This window comes from Mandrillus leucophaeus, unplaced genomic scaffold (genome assembly GCF_000951045.1).
Source record: "Mandrillus leucophaeus isolate KB7577 unplaced genomic scaffold, Mleu.le_1.0 Scaffold626, whole genome shotgun sequence".
Taxonomy (NCBI): domain Eukaryota; kingdom Metazoa; phylum Chordata; class Mammalia; order Primates; family Cercopithecidae; genus Mandrillus; species Mandrillus leucophaeus.
The window spans coordinates 1091733-1109117 of NW_012106764.1; the positions used below are offsets into that span (position 1 = coordinate 1091733).

At 35.8% G+C, this 17385-nt stretch overlaps 1 protein-coding gene across 1 annotated transcript in view; it reads right to left on the reverse strand.

The window, feature by feature from the left end:
• LOC105554076 (putative selection and upkeep of intraepithelial T-cells protein 1 homolog) overlaps positions 1 to 17385 on the reverse strand; it is a 224565-nt gene that overhangs the window by 76983 nt on the left and 130197 nt on the right. The gene's annotated exons all lie outside the window — the stretch shown is intronic.

Below are 17385 nucleotides of genomic sequence, written 5' to 3' on the forward strand. Positions count from 1 at the left end.
AAGGATCTAGAACCAGAAATACCATTTGACCCAGCAATCCCATTACTGGGTATATACCCAAAGGATTATAAATCATTCTACTATAAAGACACACACACAGGTATGTTTATTGCAGCACTGTTCACAATGGCAAAGACTTGGAACCAACCCAAATGCATATCAGTGATAGACTGGATAAAGAAAAATGTGGCACATATACACCATTGAATACTATGCAGCCATAAAAAAGGATGAATTCATGTCCTTTGCAGGGACATGGATGAAGCTTGAAACCATTATTCTCAGCAAACTAGCACAAGGACAGAAAACCAAACACCACATGTTCTCACTCATAAGTGGAGTTGAACAATGAGAACACATGGACACAGGGAGGAGAACATCACACACTGGGGCCTGTCGGTGGGTGAAGCGGGTAGGGGAGGGATAGTATTAGGAGAAATACCTAATGCAGGTGATGGGTTGATAGATGCAGCAAATCCACGTGGCCCATGTATACCTGTGTAACAAACCTGCAGATTCTGCACATGTATTCCAGAACTTAAAGTATAATAAAAATAAATCACACGTACCCCATACATATATATGTACCATGTACCCACAAAATTTCAAAAAAAAGAATGTAAGAAAATATTTGCAAACTATACACCTGATAAGTGGGTAATATCCATATTTTACAAGAAACTCATTCAACTTAATCACACAATAACAAATAACCCCCAAAAAGTGGGCAAAGAACCTGAATATACATTTCTCAGAAGAAGATATAAAAATGGCCAAAAGGCATATGAAAAGGTCCTCAACATCACTAATCATCAGGGCATTGCAAATCAAAACCACAACAACATATCTCCACACACCTACTGGAATGGCTCTTATCCAAAAGAACTAGTAAGTATTGGAGACTATGTGGAGTAAAGGAAATGCTTGTACTGTTGATAGGAATGTAAATTGGTACAGCCATTATGGAAAAACCGTATGAAAGGTTCTCCAGAAGTTAAAATTACAAATACTGCATGATACAACAATCCCACTTCCAGCTATAAATCCAAAGGAAATAAAATCAGTATTTGGAAGAAATATCTGCACCTCCATGTTCATTGCAGCATTATTCTCTGTAGCCAAGATATGGAAAAGACCTCAATGTCTACCAATGAATGAAATAATAAAAAAATGTGATATATATATATATATAGAGAGAGAGAGAGAGAGTAAAATATTACTCAGCCTTAAGAAAGGAAGAAATCCTTCTGTTTGTGACAACATAAATGAATCTGGAGGACATTAGGCTACATGAAATAAGCCAGTCACAGGAAGACAAATATTGCATAATTACACTTACACATGGAATTTCCAATATTCAAACTTACAGAAGCAGAGAGTAGAATGGTGATTACCATGGGCCGGGAAGAGGAGGAAAAATGAGGTGATGTTCAAAGAGTACAAAGTTTCTGTTATGCAAGATGTATAAGTTTTAGAGTGCTAATGTACAGCAACAGGACTAGAGTTAACAATACTGTATTATATAGTTTAAATTTGCTGAGAGGGTGGTTCTTTCGTGTCCTTAGCACCCCAAAATAGAAAGTTAACTATGTCAGGTGATTGAGATGATTTATGTATTAATTAATTTGATTGTGGTGATTATTTCACAGTGTATATGTATACGAAAATATCAAGTTGCACACCTTAAATATACATAGGTTTTATTTGTCAATTATACCTCATTAAAGCTGAAAAAAGTACCAAATTGAATTTTGTGTGGTTATCTTTGAGAGGGGATTTTCTTCACTCAGGAGTTTCGCTGATACTTTGGTGTTTATGCTATGTTTGGTGCTGCAGTGACTTGCCTTGGCTTGACTTAATGCTGATTTGAATCACTCACTGTGATTGAGCTAGTTGCTATTTCAGTACTTCCCTGCTCTTTTCTCACCACGTAGCAGCATTAGTTACCAAGGTGATGTTTCTGGGAACACAGAGGGAGTAAGGACGTGCTGAAAATTTGGATAGATCAAATCATACACAGGTGAGTAGGCTAATGCTTCTCTTCCAGTCAGGCAGCAATGAGTCTCAGATTTTATTCTGTAATTTTTAAGAAAAATCTAACTTTTCTAGTATATGAGCTACTATGCTGCTCTGCTTCAAGAAGGGAAGTTTGCTATTGACCTGTTTTGGAACCTTTACACAGATAAATACTTTGAGTCTCACAATTAATGCAGAGGCAAATAGATGCTGAGAAGGGCAGCTACCAAAAACAAGTTTGCCTTCTCTTTGGTCAGATTGGTTGTAGACATTAACAGAAACGGAATTTAGAAAAAAATATGTCCAGATTCAGAATGAGAGCAAGGGATACTCATTTTTCTTTAAGACAATGATTCATCCTGATTTTTCTTTACGACTAGCATCATTTAAACTGGTCTCCCTCAGATTTATAGTGTGGCATTCTTCAGAAACTTCAGAGACTGAGTATCAGTGGACCACAGTGTGATGATCTGGAGGCCGACCATTGAAAGGGCGCATTCATACTCTGTTAGTGGACATATGTCTGTATTATAAAGGGAAGCATGTTTCTTAGAATAGCAAGCTTTTTGATCAACTCTGATCACCAGGGTTTCAAGTACATATTTTTTTCTTACCCAGTCTTACAAGAAAAGATTTTGTGGAGTATGCCTGTAATACTTCCCCAACAAGAGAGAAAATGGGCATAGCTGATACAGTCCTCTTCTCTAGGAACTAGTTATAAATAATATTTATAATGTTTACCACTATCTGATTCAGATTTCCTTTTCCCTCAGCCATTCCTCTGCATATTGGGCCTCTTTATCTTGTGGGAAGTCCCAAATATTTATTCCTAAAGCCCCTAAAAGACCCTGTTTTTATTGCATTACTGAGGTCTTTAATTAACATTTACTACTGAATTGAAGTGATTACATGTATCTAAAAAAGTCCTCCGACTCCAGGCATGGTTCTTTCTGCCTTGATGGTGTCTATTTCCCCTTGATAGCTGAAAATCATTCCCTTTTTATTCGTCTGTTAATTCAGTGGCAATGGGAGCCCAATTTGGACAGGTGGCAGTCTCAACTTCCGAATCACCAGGACAGATGTTGGCACTCATGTGAATTTACTCCTCCCTTGGGAAGCGTTTTAGACTGACAGAACTGAAAACTGTGGGAATGGGAAGTGAGAGTATAATGAATGGATTATTGGGTATGACAGAGAAACCTCTTCTGCTTTTGTCTCTCTAGTCTTGAAGCTATGCATTATGGCAATATAATTTAAAAACACCACATATACTTTATTTATTTGAAGAAAGGACTGCATCTTATGGGGGAGTGTTGCAGCCTTGCAGGTGGTGTTTCCAGCTAGCACCATAACTGAGTCTTCAATAGACCATTCCAATGGTCTGGAAAAGCAGCTGCTTCCATGTAAAGGAATATATGTGGTGAGATTGGCCAGTTCTATAAGTAGGAACTCATTGATGTTCTTGTTTTATGATAAAATTAGTTCCTTGGTCAGAAGCTATTTTCAACTGAATACCATAATGACAACAAAATGTCATAAGTCTGTGCTTGATGATGCTGGCAGAAGCACTGCAGTCAAGAAAGACAAACACATATACAGGATAATTGTCTAATCCAGTGGAGAAAAATTGATCTTCTCTCTATAGTGGAAGAAGTCCAATATAATCAGTCAGTGGAGAATGGTTGCAAATCTGAGACTTCATGTTTAAGCTCTACCGTAGACAGTTGGGCAATCAGTGGTTTCAGTAGATAGAAGAATCATGGGGAGGGAAAGTCCATTTTGTTGATCTTATGCATAACTTTCATCCCACCACCATGGCCGTTTTGTACATAAGTCCGTTAAACAAGCACCAGAGTTTCTCAGAAAAGAGGCCTGATTGATATTCACAACATGAGATACCTTCTCCACTTGATTATTGAAGACTTCCTCTCCAATAGACAGCCTTGGATAACTATGTAAATAATTCACAAATATGTCAAGATTTTGTGCTCATTTTGAGAAGCACATTCACACATGACCCAAGACTGCCTGTCACTAATCTTCCAACTTGGTTTATTCCAAGATTCTGACCTGCTGGCCAATCAGTTCATTAGCCAGTGTAGATCATTATGATCACTTAGTGTCTCATTATTAGGCATTCGATCTCTACCAGACTCTAGTAGTAAGCCAGAAGTTGATTCTCCACAGGAGAATAGTTGTTTTTAGATTTGCCTTTTCTCCAATTCCATAGATAGTTGCATGGTGGCTCTTGAAAAAGAATTCAGTTGGAGAATCTGATTTTGGAGCTCACTATAAAATTGCACTAATCAAGACTGTGCTATTGATGTAAAAGCCCACAAATAGATCAGTGAAACAAAAGAGAGTCTAGAAATAGATCTGAACTTTCTGTACTTTGCATCTTTGTCAAGAATTCATTGTCAGTACAACACTATCCCTCTGACAATACAACACTATTTTGATTATTGTATTGATTAATGCTAGGTTTCCAAACCTGTTATTTTAAAAAATGTTTAGATATTCTATATCTTGACCTTTTCTATAAAATTTTATATAAATTATGTCAATTTCCTCAGAAAGACGACTTGAATTTGGAGATTAAGTTTAATCCATAGATTAAAAACACATTTATAAATAATATTGAGTCTTTAAATCTATGAACATTATATATCTATCCATTAATGTGGGTCATCTTTAATATCTCTAAATAATGTTTTTCAGTTTTCATTATAAAAATATTCTACTTATTCAATTTATTCAAATGTATTTAATTTTTGATTTTATCATAAATTGTATATTTTAAAGGGGATAGGTTTTCTTCTATTCAGATTTTGAAAGTTTTATTGTAAGAGTTGAATCTTGTCAAATGATTATTTTCTACTTCTGCTGAGATGATCATACATATAATTTTTTCCTTTCTGTTAATGTCATAAATGCTTTCTTCTATCTTTTTTACTTTTCCTTCTATTTTAATTTCAGTTTAAATAATTTTTTTTGATCTCTCTTTAAGTTCACTGCTCCGTTCTCAGTTGTGTCCTGTCTGTTAAGCCCTCAAATTATCTCTTTATATCTAATATCATATTTTTCGTGTCTAGCATTTTCATTTCATTCTTTTTTGTAAAATAATACCTATCTGAAGAAATTTTCCATCTGCTCATGCAAGTTGTCGCTTTTCTAAATAGATCTATTATTGTATTTATTATAGTTTTATTAAAACGTTTATAAGTGGTGAACTAAACATTTAGGCCATCTCTGGATTTGCTTCTATTGATTCTTTCCTCTCTTAGTAATGTGTCATATTTTATTACTTTTTATTGTCTTATAAACTTTGCTTGTATGTCAGACATTGACATGACAATGAAGAGTAAATACTAATGCTAATTCTACTTATAAAAAGATATGTCCTTCTTTTGTCAGGTTGCTAATATGGGGAACTGTGCCAATGTAACTTGTATTTGAGTTGCATTTGGACAGTTTAAGCTTTAGTTGGATTCAGTTTCACCACTTACTTCAAAGTCTTTCAGTGTGGAATTAGGACTTCCCCTTAAAAGGGTCAAAGACTCAAGGACCAGCAAGTTGCAAAAGATATCTTCAATCCACTTGCCATCTTCCTGAACTTTGAACTCCCTCTTTCTCTCTGCTTTACAGTTCAATTGCCAGCTTTCTGGTTCACCAAGGAATTCTTTTTGCTCTCCTATCATACTTTAGCTCTTTTGTGTCTTAGACAATCTTTCTCCATTCTCTTTTCCAGCCCTCAGCCATTAGAAGACCAGTGTAGTGTGACTGATGAGGGTATCTCTAGGAAGATTTACCACACTTTATCTGTCTTTCCCTGAATCTTCAGCAGTCATTTGGGGAAGGCCCTGCATGCCTCAAAATCTCTCTCACCTTTTGTGCTCTGTCTGCATCCTTTGGTATACTATTCCCATGTAATAATTGAGTTTCCACGATAAAGAATTGGTGGAACATACAGATTTTCTCTGTGGCAGGGGCTCTTCCCCCAGACCACATATGACTCTTAACAATTTAGCTTATTGTGCACTACTCCTGTTCATGGTAGATTCTCTTTTCTCTCATAATTTTACCAGAGGTGAAATCAGCTGTAGGTTTCTTCTCGCCTAGGAAGGTGTCCTCACTTTCTGGAATTTGGTTTATTAGGTTTCTTTGTGTTCTTAGCTCTCTCATGGCTTTTAAAAAAGCTATAATTCTGTAGCTTACCAACATTCTTATTTGTGTAGAAGTAACAGTTTTTTATTACTTAAACTTTGAAACAATTTCAAATTTTTATGAACATTGCAAGAATAGTAAAAGAGCTCCAATAGGCTCAGAGACTCTATTTAAGTCACACTTCCAGTACAGCCTGCAAAACCATGAGCCAGTTAAACCCCTTTTCTTTATAAATTACCCAGCCTTAGGTATTTCTTTTAGTGATGTCAAAATAGACTAACACACCCTGGAATCAATTATTTGTCAGAAGAAGCTGGTTGTGTTGAGAATGGAGTGGTATTTAGAGACCAAGATCTGGCTGCTAGCTATTGCTCCTGGGTGCTGCCAGTGGACAGAACTCAGAATATCTACGTATCTAACTATTCACACATATGTATTTAATACTTAATTTTCTATCTACCTGTATCTATTGAAATCCATGACTTTATATCAATTGCTCCAATTTCAACTCAATATCATAGAATGTATTCTAACTTCCTTTCTATATTTGTGTTCCTTTCTCACATTATAAGACACCTGGCTGTCATTATCCTTAAAAATACTTGCTTATTTGTCTAGTCCTCATGTATGTAAACAAATGCTGGTTTAGACCCTTACTGTTTTGGTCTCTGGTCAATAACTGATTGCTTATTGATCAATTTTCCTCCTCTTCTGTTTTTTTGTCCTTGTCAGTTTGGTGTACTGGCTACAGTGCTGCTCCACTGAACTTCCTGAACTAAATGCATTGTATCAATTGTATTATATTATCCTTCCACCAAAAATACCCAGCAGTTTTGCTTGCTCCTTATTATCATCAACATTTGATATTGTCAATCATTTTAATTTCAACTATTCAAATGTGCAGAGGTGCCTTATTGTGGTTTTAATTTGTATTTCCTGGTGACAAATGATGATCATGTTTATATGTCTTATTTGCCATTCAGATATCTTCTTTTGTGAAGTGTCGACTCAAGCAATTTTGTCAATTTTTCTGTCTTTATAAAATTATAAGAATTCTTTATGGATATTCTGGATGGAAGTTCTAAGTTTATACAGTCAGCATTTGGTATCCATAAGGGATTTGTTCCAGGATCTCTGCAAATACCAAAATCTGGTTGCTCAAGTGCCTTATATAAAGTGTAGTATTTGCATAAAACCTATGCACACTCTCCCATATGCTTTAAATCATCTTTAAATTACTCATAATACCTAGTACAACATAAATGTATATAAATAATTATTATGCTCTTTTATAATTTTTATTATTTTTATTGTTGTATTGTTATTTTTTCCCAAATATGTTCACTTCAAACTTGGTTATGGTTTTAATATGCATTTTCCTGATTCTTAACGAGGTTCTACACCTTATCTTATGTTTACTGCTATTTGGTTATTTTCTATACTTAACTGTTCAGTTGTCTTACTTGTTTTTCTACTGGTTTAGCTCCCTTAAAAATAATTTGTATAATTAAACATTTTAAAAAATAAATATTCAGGATATGCACTCTTTATCATTTGAATATTTGTGAATATCTTCTCCAACTCTGTGACTTGTCCTTCCACTCTCTTAGTCATTTAACACTGCTTTCATTTACTGTATTCTTTTCAATCTCATTTGCTTTTTAATGAATAGATTAGACAATTGCAAGAGCCATCTAACCTGTAGTTTTTCTCTCCTTTGGTACATTATTTTATATTCTTGTATTATAAAACATAAATCTCACCATGGAATTACATCATTTATATTTTGCATGTATGCACACCATTTTCTAGAGGATAAATCTAACATTTTATTCATTGATGTATTTGAGGTCCTTCATGAACCAAATTTTGCATAGCTACTGAGTGTATGAAAACAAATATATACCCCGCAATCCAGCATGCAAATGTGTACCTCCATATCTTAGCAGTGTCTTTTTTCCCCCTCTATCTGGATTCCTAGAAAAACAGCTTGTGCCTAAACTTATTACTAACACTCTATTGGTGAGGGATAGGGTGGTGGTGTAATAATCGGTAGCAAAAGTGAGGGGGAAAATTAGTATATGAAATAAGAAAGAAGAAGCATTTATCTGCTCGCTTCCTCCTATTTCTTGTATCGGATTCATCCAACTTTATCTTATAGGCATTTAACACACCTTTACAAATGAGTTATTTTAACCAGGCACTCTGGGAAACTACTGGGGAATCTAGGTCTCACCTTCCTTTGAATGAGGGAGTGGTGGATAGAACCAGAAGTTCCATGGATCCAATTAGGTCAGACCGTACCCATAACATGTTTTGCTGAAACTGGCCCTTCCCCAACAAAAGAAGGCAAATCATCATTTGCATCAGGAAATGAGGCAACTTTGGCAGCAGCAGCCAGGGCTTTCAGCCAAGCAAGCAGCATAGGTCAAGGGGCAGGTGGGGCCAAGTGAGTGTGGGAATGCGCATAGCTTGGTTTCTGGACATCTTTTATGCTCTTATCTACCACAGTTCCTTTCAGAACAGTTAACCTGATAAAGGCAGTAAGCCAAGTCAACACATATGAAGGAAAGGGGAGAAGAGATCATTTCAGTGGACCTGACACCTAAGGTTTGATGAGCTCATTTGGTTGCATATCAAATGAAATTCTCTCAAAAGACAAGATTTGAAAATTATTTATTTCTTTTCTTTCCCTGTGTTACCATGGTTCTTGCTTCCTGATACCGTAATTATGGTTTTGTTTTCCAGGTGTGATGGAGCCTGCATTTTCCTCTTTATCTGGATACTTTGTGGCCGTTCTTCTCTTACAGATAACAGTACTCACCTTAGGTAGGGATATCTATTTCTTTTTCATGGTGCAAATTACACTGAAAAAAATGAGCAAGCTTCTCACTGTTATTTCACAGATTTTACCCTTATATTCCAGTTTCGGTGGTAGAAATGAGTATTAAAACAGCTTAAGATTAAGAAATGTTATTTCAATTGTTGTGCTACAGAGTTGCAATGATGTGCCTATGAGACAACACAGATAAATGTTTAACATGTCTCCTTAGGAAGCTTAAATTCTCACTGGCAAATCATAATAAATATGTCTTATATTTAAGAACACACCACAATTATTTATGTAACCATATGAATTATAAGTTTATAGGATTAGCAGGACTTCACATAAAGAAGTTAGTGTGAGTGGGAGCTGTCCACAAATTTTTCTTAGAGCAGAGGACTATTAGGTTTTATAATTCAGATTACTTATGATGAGAGGGGTAAACATTCTTAGCAGAGACAGAAATGAATTTGACATAGTATAGAGAAGCAAAAGCTAAAGGTATGGAAGGACCCATGTGATAGTTATCTACAGTTTTGGAACAAATTAGCCTAAACATTAATGATGTAAAATAACAATCAGTTTATTCTATCCACAATTTTGTGGGTCAGAAACTTCAGCCAGGGCTCACCCGGGTGATTCTTCTGCTCCATGTGACATAGACTGAGGTCACTTGGTGTATCTGCTGGTGGAGGAAATGATCTGAAGGCCTCAAGGTGGCTTCACTTAGGTGTCTGGCGTTTTGGTGGAGTAGGCTGGAAGGTTGGGATTAGCTGAGATTGTCAACTGATATATCCACATGTGGATTTTCTACTATTGTGGTCACAAGGTAGTCAGACTTCATATAAGCCAGCTCAGGGCTTCAAGAAATATTGTTACAACAGGACAGAATGGCTGCTGCTCTTTTATCAAAACAGGCCCAGAAACTATTGCAGCATGTCTTCTGCTGCATTCTACTGAACAAAGAAATCACAGAACACACTAATTCAAGAGGAACAGTCATACTTTTTGCTTCATGGAGGGACATAAAAATTGTTGTGGCCACTTTTAGCCCACTAAAAGCTGATATTAGAAAAAGTAGCTGGTATGTTTTTTAAGTAAAGATTGTAAAGTAATCAGGTTCCACATCCCACCTCTTGACAATTGGAGCATCCTCCATTCATTCTTTAAATATTTATGAAGTGCCTATTATGTTCAGGTAATGCTTTATGCACTGAGGATATAAAAAAGAATGAAAAAAGAGACTCTTTTGTTTCATTACCTACATATTAATAGGTCATGAGAGAAAATGAAGAAAAGAATTAGAAATAAAATATCAGATAGTGATATGTGCTGGGGAAATGTGATTTCGGGAAATGTTGAATGAGTGATCATAAAACATTTCTTTAAGGAGTAGTTTTTTAAGATGGAACCTGAGTGATGAAAAGGAGGCAGCTATGAGCGTCTGGGGGAAAAACACTGCCATCAGAGTAAAGATATATCTGAGAGCAAAGTTCTGAAGTCAGAACAACATCAAGAATCAGAAGAAAGGTCAGAGCATCCCAAAAAAGAGGATCTAGGAGAGCATTCTATTGTAGTCTTCAGACTAAATCTTTGGTCTTCAACTCTCCACAGAGCAGTTCACTGTGAGTAGCTCTAGGAGTCACCACGTGGTCATGGTCGGCAGCCAGGCTGAGCTCAGCTGCCAACTGTCCCCATCACAGAATGCACAGCTCATGCAGGTGGGCTGGTTTCGGGATCGCCATTCCCAAATGATTTACCTGTATGAAGATGGGGAAGAACACTCTGGAGAAGGCATTCAGAACTACATGAATCGCACAGTGTTCCTGAAGGATGCACTAGAAGAAGGCAAAATTACCCTACAAATTTACAACATCACTGTTTTTGATGGTGGGCAGTATCACTGCTTCTTTAAAGATGGCCACACCTATGAAGAAGGCATCGTGGATCTGAACGTGGCAGGTAAGGACAAGAGAGTCCTCTTCAGATTTCCTTGGCAATTCCATGACCCTGAATTCATGAATAGTTTTTAAAATTTACAACTTTCAAATATAATAAAATAATAATAGAATTTTTTGAAAAAATACAGGGAGTAATATAGTGGCACAGATACTCTTAGCAATTTGTCATAGTTTCTTTAGATTAAGTTAAAGTCGCCTTTGTACCCCTCAATAGCGCTATTTACTTTTCTACTTTCCAAGAAGTAGCCATTATACTTCTTATGGTTCTTTTTTGTTTTTTCTTCAAATTTTAAGAACATCAGCTGCCAGCTGTCTTCATCCCAGAGTGCACAACATATGGAGGTGGACTGGTTTTGGGATCACCACTCCCAACTGGTTTACAAAGACTGGGAAGGACACTGATTGCTCTTAGACACTTGACTTTCTTAAAATTCTTTTTTCAAATTTAGTTCTTAACCCATATGGATTTTACTCTTGTGTATTTATGAGGGAATGATGTTGTTATTGACAAAGCTAGTCTCGCCAAAGATGGAGTCTTTCCTTGTTTAGTGTCACAAAGCCAGTACATAAAACTGAAAGTCAGTTTCAAGCAGTGTAAACTTATTCGATGGTCACGGAATTGAGAAGTCGGAGCATGGCTCACAAATCAGTTTCTTGATTAGTGATGGGTGAGGGAATTAAAATATAGGGTTTTTCTAATAAAGAAGTTGGACATTAAAACTAACGGGAGGAATATTAATGTATTTTCTGGAACTGGGGAGTGAATTTCTGGTAAGAGTGCTGCCTTCCCTTTTGTCCTTATATGGTTTCTTCCAGTTGATGATTGTCAACTGTCATGGTTCTGGGGGGGTGTCATTTTGCATGGAAATGAGATTATAATGAAGCCTGCTGTCGTTTTGAAGCTGTTTTGTCTGCCATCTTGGTTGTAACCAGTCTCAGCTGGTCTGGTTACAATGGAACTTTTTATTGCAGGTGCCATGTTTCTTGAATATAAGTAGAGCTAGGGCAGGGTAGAAATTCAGCTGTGTCACATAGGCATTACGCTGGGTGACAATGTCTCTCCTTATTAAATTATATATTTATTGAATATTCCCAATAATTGTCAGGCACTTCTGTCATTGCTCAAGTCCTTATCTGTGCATGGGTATTTTCATGAGTTTTTAATTTAATTTTCTATTGAATCGTCATGACATAACTTCTGGACCTATGACCGTACTGCTTTGTTTAAATGACTACAAGTTATGTGCCTTAATATACAATAGGGCATGTCTTACAACTTCACTATTCATCTTCAAAAGTACCTTGGCCCTTTACTATATAAATTGCAATTATAAAGTTATATTCTGTTAGGAATTATGATTGAAATAAAATTGAATTTATAGACTAATTTTAAGAGATTTGCTATGTATTTTTATGTATAGCAATGAATTTTATATATAGCAATGTTCATCCTGTCAATGAACACTTACTTAAGCTTTTCAGTTTTACTTCAATTTTATTTCAGTTAAATTTCATATGTTTACCCATAAAAGTCTTGCACATCTTTTGTCAAATTTCAATAGTTAGTTTGTAAAATTACGAATGAGATGTTATTGTTAAAAGTTTTAATGATTATGGTTTTGATAATAGGAGTGTAATTGATTTTTTTATTTTTTGTTTTCTTTACATAGTTATTTTTGAATAAAAACTTCCTCAAGATTCAAAGTTTAGTAATTTTAAAAATCCATGATAAAAAGTCTTCTTTTCCATAACCATGAAACCATAAATTTCACCTCTCACGGGCAGCTAATGTGATGTGTTTCTTAGATACCACTTCCTGAGATTTTTTTAACATATAAATGTGTGTGTATACACAAATATACTGCATAAACATACTGTACATCAACATATATATACATGTGTATACAAACATACAGATGTACAATAGATACTTTTAAAATAATTGCTAATATACTATGTATATACTTTTGCAACTTGCTTTTTTTTAAACTTAATAACATGAGTTGAAGGTTTTTTTTTTTTTTAATGGAATCAAGCTATGTAGCCCAGACTGGAGTGCAGTGGCACAATCTTGGCTCACTGCAAGCTCCGCCTCCTGGGTTCCAGCAATTCTTCTGCCTCAGCCTCCCGAGTAGCTGGGACTACAAGCGTGTGCCACCACGCCCAGCTAATTTTTTGTATTGTTAGTAGAGACAAGGTTTCACTGTGTTAGCCAGGATGGTCTTGATCTCCTGACCTCGTGATCTGCCCACCTCAGCCTCCCAAAGTGCTGGGATTACCGGTGTGAGCCACCACACCTGGCCCCAAAAGTAATTTTGTATCAGTATATGAATCTTTCTATTCTTTCTATAATGGCAAAGTATTCCACGGTGTGGATAATTCAGAAATTATTTTAGCCATATGCTTTTAAAGAACATGTAAGTTACTTCAAGCTGTGGGTGTACAAGCAGTCCTCTAAATTAATAATGTAAATAAATTACTAGATGTGTAATTTCACACATGTGCAATTGTACGCCTCTTTGTATGTGTATAAAAATTATGCCATTGGTTTATCAAATCACACACACACACACATACACTCAAAGCCTTTGGACATTTAATTAGGCTTTATTGAATTGATTCAGCAATTTGGAGATAACTGACATTTCTTTCTGCACTGAGTACTGTTTACTCTGCTACTTCAGATGGCACTATATGGGATCCTAATCCATAGCTTCACTTTCTATGGGGAGATTTCTGCATTGGTAGGTGCTGCACTTCGCTCAGCCTCTAGAGGCCTCCAAACTGCTCATTATTTTCTATTTTTTAAAAATAAATTTCATTGTCTGTATTTAAAGTATACAACATGATATTGTAGGATACATAAACAGTAAAATGGTTACTATAGTGAAGCAGATTTATATATTCATTATCTCACATAGTAACCCTTTTTGTGGCAAAAGCAGCTAAAATCTACCAATTTGGTAGAAATCTCTAATACAGTACAATTTTATTGCCTTTAGTCCTCAGATGGTATATTGGATCTCTAAATTTGTTTATCCTACATGTCTGTTATTTGCTCATTATTTTCTATTTACCTGTATGAAGTCAGCAAAGGTATCCATGGGGAAAGGCCAGGAATGGGCTTTTGTCCCCTTGGATATGGAGTGGTGTCGATCCATTAGGATCTTTATCCTTTTGAGCTTTAGGATTCTGATATTCTTTTACTACCTGAAGTTCTCTAGAGGAAATTTAGAATACTTGCTGCCTTTCCTGACAAGTAAATGCTACAGGGGCAGAAATAGCTAGAACCTTCTTGAATTCCAATCACTTCCCCATTCAAGTCCTGTAATGATTCTTTATCTTGTTGTATTTTTAATCCGATTTTATGAGGTGCTTTTTGTATTTTATCTACCTTTTGGGTTGTCTCCAACAGGAAAGATGGTCACAATTGCCTTGCCATTAATGGCAGCCCAAAATTGAAACACGTAATTTATATTTTTATTAAATTGTTTTCACTTATACAATTCTATGCCCCCAAAATAACTTGATTCAATTTATATGCTTAAGAAATGATGATGCAAATTTCAAAATAGCCAGTTGAGAGATGGGGGCACCCAGCTGAATCTGGCTCTGGCTTGGATTGATTAAATTATTTTTATTTTTGTATTCAAGTATACTTTATATACATGGAGTGCACAAATCTCAAGTGCACAGCTCAATAAATTTTTACATATAGGGACACCCACAAATTCACCCCTCAGATCAAGATATTAAATATATCCAAATGTTCCGTCTTACCTCTTTCTAGTCAATACCGCTCTTCTCTTGCTGAGATTCTAACTTCTATTTCCATAGATTAGTTTTGCCTGTTCTAAAACTTATATAAATGGAATCACACATATATGTGTGCAGTTGCTTACCATTATTCGTTTATGTTGTAAGTGGCAGAAATTTCTTCTTTGTTTTTCCTTGTATTCTATGCTGTGAATGAACTTTTGGGTTACTTTCAGTTTTGGGCTACTATGACTAATACTGCCATGAATATTTTTGAACATTTTGTTTTGTATACATCAGTACTCATTTCTGCTATGTATTATAAGTAGGAGTGAACGTGTTGGGTCATGAGCATAGGCGTATGCTGAGTTTCAGTAGATACTAACAATTTCCCAGAGAGGTTAAATCAATTCACAGTCCTGGAGCCAGCCATATAGGAGAGCTCTAGTTGCTCTACAGCCTCTCCAGTCTTTGGTAATGTCAGTGCCAGTGCTGTTCATTAAAACATTTTGGTGGGGTGAAGTGGAATATCATTAAAGTTTTACTTTGTATTTCCCTGATGGCTGGTGATGTTGAACATCTTTGCATATAATTATTGGTAACCTGGATTTTTTTTAAATGAGATGGTTTTTCAAATATTTTTCCCATTGAAAACAGAAAGTTTATCTGTCTTATTGATTTATAGTACTTAATATATTTTGGATGCTACTTTCCAGATGTATTGCAAGTGCCTGCTCCTAGCTGTGACTTTTTTTACACTTTTTACATGTGGTCTTTTGAAGAACAACAGTTAAGTCCCAATTAACAGTCTTTTCTTTTACAGATAATATTTTTGATGTCTTGCTAGCTTGGATTTGGATGGAAGTATTATTCTTGTTCTAATTGTGGCCACCCCCATTACACTTATGGTATATATAGGGCACAGAGAATGAAAAGGCTGATTTACTTCTCAATTCTTGAGTCCACACCAATAACTATAATGTAATTTCTCTCTCTTCTTTCCAGCTGTAGGCTTGGATGTACAGATTAATGTTCAGGTTCTCGACACAGAGGGGTTTGTGGTGGAGTGTACCTCAGAAGGGTGGTTCCCACAAGCCCAGATGGCATGGAGAGACAGCAGTGGGAATGTAATTCCACATTTATCAAAATCTTACTCTCAGAATGGAGCTGGATTATTACATTTGAAGATGACTATTCTTCTAAAAAATAGCACCCATGGTTCTGTAACTTGCTGCTTTTACAACCCAGTCACTGGTCAAGAGAAAAGGGCAGGTATTGTCATATCAGGTGAGTGCTTGTGGCTTGGTTTTATCAAGGAAGAATTGTCACATAAAATTTCATGTCCTTCTTCAATGTGGCCAACTAAAGAGAAAATTAAGTGGAATAATAAATGTGAGGTTGTTTTATAAACTATGAACTGCTGTAGACATGCACTATTGAAAATGTATTAAGTTGCTGGGACAAGGAAAATACCAGGTGCTAAGGGGTTATTTTAAACAATGGAAGATATTAGAATCATTAAAGGAAAAGCCTTGTTCTGTATAGCATGTTAAGGCTTCCAAAGTTTTTATGTCCTTTGAGTGCTAGATTCACCTTTTTTGGGCTTTGTGACCTTGGGTATCACTTAACCTTCAAGACCACTGATTTATCTCATTTGGAAATGATAAAGTATATGTTATTTTGAGCTTGAAATGAAATATTGCCAGTGCAATAGTTTTACAAAACAAAGCAATATGCAAAATTAATATTGATTTAAAAATTATGATGTCACAAGTGTACTTTATTACAGAAACTGGTTTGGTCCTAGTATTGCTTAACACAGAGACAGGGAATTATTTTAGTTTCATTTCTCAAGAGATGCTTTCCCAAAAAAGAAGAAGGAGGAGAATGTTCCCTGAGAGACATCATTAGTGTCTACCAGAGGGTCTTTGGATGTGATTTCAGATCAATTTTACCTCTGTTGTTAGATTACTCTGAATAGAAGAAGGTAAGCATTTAACTGGATCCAGTTCACAGAGGCTTAATATCAAGGAAATATCCTGTCTCTTAACAGCCATGAGTGAACAATTAGAAAGCTGATAAAATAAATACTGTAAGTCCTTTTTTTTTTCTTTCTGTTCAGCAGAAACCCATCTATTTCAGGTGCTTAGGTCCCTTTGTGACCCAAAATAGACTCCTTTAATCAACTCACCATTTCAGTTTTCTGCGCCACTTCATGGGAGTATTACTTCTGGTTTCCCTTTTAATCCCACGTTTCCCTTCTGAGCCATTTAGGTTTCCTGGACTGACCAACAGTAATCAGCGTTGTTGAAGGTAAGGTGTGAATCTAGAACCTCAGATCTCATGCTCCTTTCCTGTTTATTTTTAAAATTTCAAATAGAAGCCTTTCAAAAATGAAGAAAGCAAATTGAGTCATGGTGATAGCCAAGTAGGGGGGATGCCTTGACAATGGATTTGTACTATTTTTACATGTTATTTTTGTTGTTGTTGTTTCTAGAATCCATGTGTGCCTCAGGTTCTAATAGTCTGGTGTTAATTTAGTAGGTTAGCCTGCTATACTTCACATCATCTTAAATTGAAATACACTAAGATATTTATTTTGTGTTCTGTATCTGAAAATCCCAGTCTATGGAGGTATTGCCTGTATAATTCTGTGGTTTTTCT